The sequence below is a fragment of the Cervus canadensis genome, chromosome 11 (assembly GCF_019320065.1).
Source record: "Cervus canadensis isolate Bull #8, Minnesota chromosome 11, ASM1932006v1, whole genome shotgun sequence".
In the NCBI taxonomy this organism is placed as follows: domain Eukaryota; kingdom Metazoa; phylum Chordata; class Mammalia; order Artiodactyla; family Cervidae; genus Cervus; species Cervus canadensis.
The window spans coordinates 21,278,397-21,283,463 of record NC_057396.1 but is presented as its reverse complement, the minus strand read 5'-3'; the positions used below and the strand labels follow the sequence as shown (position 1 = coordinate 21,283,463).

The 5,067-nt window shown below is 36.4% G+C and overlaps 1 pseudogene across 1 annotated transcript; it reads right to left on the bottom strand.

Moving 5' to 3' along the window:
- Positions 1 to 2,787: 2,787 nt before the first annotated feature.
- Positions 2,788 to 4,287, bottom strand: LOC122449748 (annotated as a pseudogene). Its single transcript, XR_006272014.1, has one exon. The product of XR_006272014.1 is annotated as a lupus La protein homolog (transcript).
- Between the last annotated feature and the right edge of the window lie 780 nt (positions 4,288 to 5,067).

Sequence of the window (5,067 nt, the reverse complement as noted above, 5' to 3'; positions counted from 1 at the left end):
AGTGGTAGTATACTTTATAACATTCTATTGCAACCCCTTGCACTTTCGACCACAATTTCTCATAAGTACTTTCTTTAACTAGTGAACTACTGTCTAACCTTTTGCAGTTACAGTGATGATGGGAAGAACAGACGACTTTATTTCACTCATGCTGGAATCTGGCCAAGTAAACATTTTTGGAAGTAGAATTTCTGGATCAAGAGTGTTCATGCATTTTTAATTTCACTAGATATTGCTAAATTACATAGATGTTATACCAGTTTACACCTCCATCAACAATATATGAGCACAAAGAGTGTATTGGGATAATATTTTATCATGCATTGTTGGAGGGAGTGTAAATTGGTGTCACCTCTATGGGGAGTAATTTAGCAATATCTAGCATTTTGATAATTGCCAATTTAATAGGTGACAAATGATATCTCAGCATAATTTTATTTTGTAGATCTCATCATCTGTGGAGTTAATTATTTTTCCCCTATACTTAAAACCCATTTGCATTTTCTATTCAATAAACTGTTCCAAATGCTTCATGCCTTTTTTTATTGTTCTGTTAGATTCTTTTTCTTATTGATTTGTGAACACTTTATATGTTAAAGAAATTGTGATATGACTTGCAGATATTTTCTGCTTTTGGTTTGTCTTTTAATCTTACATATGGTTGCTTTTGCTATGCAGGTCTTTAAACACGTTTATGTTGACAATCTTTTTGGTGTTTCTTTAGTGGCCTTTGAGGTTTGGATCATATTTAGGTCATTTATACTCCAAGGTGATAAAAAAAGTGTTCTCCCATGTTTTCTTCTGATGTTACTATGATATCAGTTTTGTATTTGAAACTGTTATTCAACATTTGGAATTTCTTCCTGTGGAGGTGTTATATGAATAAAAATTAATTTCTTTGGGGGGTTTTCTTCCTATCTTCCCAGAATTAATTTTTGTTTAAAGAATCCATTTATCCCTTCTGATTTCATATGGTTTCTTTATAATGTACTAATTTCACAGGTTATTTGGATTTATTTCTGTTTTTTTTCTTCTTCTGTGCCAATGATCTGTTAGTCTATTCATATGTCATATCACAATGTTTTAACTTTTGTAGCATTATAATATACTTGAATATACTTTTATATTTTAATATACTTAAATGTATAGTTTACATTAATTATATTCATAGATAGAGGAGAATTTATATCTTCGTAATGTTAAGCGTCGTCAAGACCATTATATGCCTTTTCATTTGTTCAAATCTTTTTTTGTATTCTTAGTTTTCTTCACATCAATCTTGCACATTTACCATTAATTTTCATTGCTTAGTATTTCATCTTTATTTGTATGTGTATTTTTTGCTGTTGCAAATGGAATCTGTCTTCTAGTATGCCTTCAAATTGTCATTTGTTGTTTGCTTATGTGAAGCTCTTAAGTTCTATATACTAATTCTGCATCTAGCCAGGGCACTGAAATCTCTCACTGCTTATAATAGTTTGAGGGCAGGAGGAGAAAGGGATGACAGAGGATAAGATTGTTGATGGCATCACCGACTCAATGGACATGGGTTTGGGTGGACTCTGGGAGTTGGTGAGACAGGGAGGGCTGGCGTTCATGGGGTTGCAAAGAGACTGAGTGACCGAACTGAACTATAATAGTTTATTTGGTGTTTTTTCCTCCTTGTTGTATTTTTAGGGTTTCCCAGATGAAAATACTGAAAAAATTTCCTCCTCCTTTTCAATATTTATAACTCCAATTTCTTTCTGTGTCTAACTGCATTGGCTAGTACTCTAGCACAGCTTACTACCAATGATAGTGAACATTTTTTTCTGAATTCCTACCATTACTGAAAATGCTTCTGATGTTTCCTCTTTAAACTCTGGGGTTCAGAGAGATATATCTTATCATGTTGAGGGAGTTGTCATTAAAACCTCTTAATTAAGAGAGTCTAATGAATGAATGTGACTATGGTATGATTCAATTTATATGAAAATTCCTAAAGAGACAAAAAAGTAATACACGGTTTAAAAAAAAAAAAGTGAGGACAAGGTTTCCCTTGGAGGAGAGATTACTGACGGAGAAAGCAGATTGAGGGAGTTCTCTGGAGGGCTGGAAACGTCCCATATTAGGATCAGGATGATGACTGAAAAGTGAGTGTTGGTTGCTCAGTCATGTTTGACTCTCTGTGACATTATGGACCATAGCCCGCCAGGTTCTTCTGTCCATGGAATTCTCCAGGCAAGGATACTGGAGTGGGGTGCCATTTCCTACTCCTACTTCCTGACCCAGGGATCGAACCTGTGTCTCTCATGTCTCCTGCTTTGACAGGCAGTTCTTGACCACTAGTGCCACCTGGGAAGCCCCCACATATACAGTAAAGAGCACAATTTGCTAAGTATACAACTCAATAATGGTTTGCGTGCACACACACACACACACACACACACACACACACACACACATATAAAATCATCACCCAGTATTCTTGATTGGAAAATTTCGTGGGCAGAGGAGCCTGGCTGGCTATTGGCCATGGGGCTGCAAAGAGTGGGACACAACTGAGCATCTGAGCACTACTACATATAAATTAAAGCGAAAAGAGAGATTATTGAATTCTATCATATGCTTTTTTAGCATCTGTGCAGATAATCATATCACTTTTCTTTTTCTATCTGTTAATTCAGTAAATGTGTTAATGAATTTCTTAATATTGACTCTTCCTTGCATTACTGGGAAAAATCTCACCCAGTGTTAGTGTCTCACTTTATTTAGAATTTTTGCTAATAATGTTTTTTTTTTTTTTGTGCAGTATACATTTTATTACTTTGTACTAATACATTCATATTACAAAGGCAACTTAATGGAAGAATGTTTCTTTTGATATTTGAATAATCCAAAAGAACACAAACAGAACTGCACATTAAAAAAGCTCATTTCGATAACAAAAGACAAGTTCAACAACAACAACAAAAATTCTTCCTCTCTTACAGGTAGACATCGAAGTGGATCTAATTCGGTTTTCTTTTTAACAGCCTCCAAAGACAAAAGCAGCTTAAAATCTAATTAAAATGAATAAAAAATTTGTTTATTAAACTACTGGTCTCTGGCACGATTTTCTGTTTTCTGTTGTTTTGATGGAGGTTCTTCTTCATCTCTTTCTTCTCGTGCTCTTTTTACTGCTCCAGATGCACCATTTTCATCACATTCATCATCCTATCAAATTAGTTTTCTTGCCTTGAAACTGTACTTTTCCTTTAGCAGACCCAGCCTGGGTAGCTGTATTTCCCTTTCCTTTTCCTTTAAATCTGCGACCTTTTGACTTCCATTTGTTTAGAGATTCCTGTTGATCTTTTATTATTTTTTTCAGTGCTTCTTTTTCCACATCTCCTTCTAATACTTCCCAGGTGACTTCTTTGTTCCTTAGTTGTAGGTTACCATTATTGGCCTCTTTTGCTTTATCCGTGCTTCCTTAGCTTTTTCTTTAAATAGAATTATTCCCTCTTTGGCTCCTCTAACAAAGTGTATCCATTTTTTTTCACCATGATTTGAGAAAAGAGTGTGCAAGTCTTCTCTGCACATCTGATCATCTAAGTCTCCTGAAAATTTCAGCAAGCAGCCAATCTTTTCTTCTAAAGATTTCATTTCAGCACTTTCTGCTAGCTTTTGTTTTTCTTCTTGTTCTTGTTTAGCTCTTAATTTAGCTTCCATTTTATTTTGCTTTCTTTCTTTATTTTTTTTGGTGAAGTAATCTTCCCTGAAAAGTATTAGCAGGTCTGTGTCTTTGTACTTCTGGCCGGGGTCTCGACAAACTTTTTAGCTGATTCAATACTATCAAATACAGCAAATACTGAACCCTTAAATGCTTCGTGTAACGTTCTTCTCATCTGAATGTTTAGTGCTTGACCTTTATCGTCCAACCATTCTTTTATGTCATCAAAAGCTGCATCAGTTGGGAAGCCTTTAATATAAACAGATCTGTTTTTTACATGATTTTTATACTCATCAGTCACTTCAGGGAGGGGTTTGCTTGGAGGTCTTCTAACTTTAGTTTTATCTTCACTTATTTCCATGAGTTCTGCCTTTGATTTATGTAGGACCTCTACTATTACATTAAAGTCTGTCGTTAAACGGTTTAACCTATTAAACTTTATCATTATCTCCAAAGGTACCCAGCCTTCATCCAGTTTGATCTGTTCCTTTAAAAATTTGTCCCGTGGCAAATGGAAGTCTCCAAAATAATACTCAATTTGACGACAGATTTTGGCCTCCAGAGTAGCCATTTTCATTATCACCATTTTCAGCCATTCTGGCTATCTTTCAGTTCCTGGCCCCACAGCCATGCGCCACACGGTCACCAGCAGCGTCTGCACTCCTCTGAGTCGCCAGCTTGCCCACCCCACGTAAAGAAGATCGCTAATAATGCTTATAAGAGTGTTAGTTTATTGTTAGGTTTTGGAATTAATTTTATGCTTCCTTTATTCAAAAGAATTTGAAAAATTATTTTCATCTATGCTCTAAAAAATTTTCAGGGCTATTCAGTTCAGTTCAGTCACTCAGTTGTGTCCGACTCTTTGCGACCCCATGAACCACAGCACACCAGGCCTCCCTGTCCATCACCAACTCCAGGAGTTTACTCAAACTCATGTCTATCGAGTTGGCGATGCCATCCAACCATTGCATCCTCTGTCGTCCCCTTCTCCCCCTGCCCTCAATCTTTCCCAGCATCAGGATCTTTTCAAATGAGTCAGCTCTTCACATCAAGTGGCCAAAGAATTGGAGTTTCAGCTTCAGCATCAGTCCTTCCAATGAACACCCAGGACTGATCTCCTTTAGGATGGACTCGTTGGATCTCCCTGCAGTCTAAGGACTCTCAAGAGTCTTCTCCAACACCACAGTTCAAAAACATCAACTCTTCAGCACTCAACTTTCTTTATAGTCCAACTCTCACATCCATACATGACCACTGGAAAGCCCAGAGCCTTGACTAGATGGACCTTTGTTGACAAAGTAATGTCTCTGCTTTTTAATATGCTGTCTAGGTTGGTCATAACTTTCCTTCCAAGGAGTAAGCGTCTTTTAATTTCA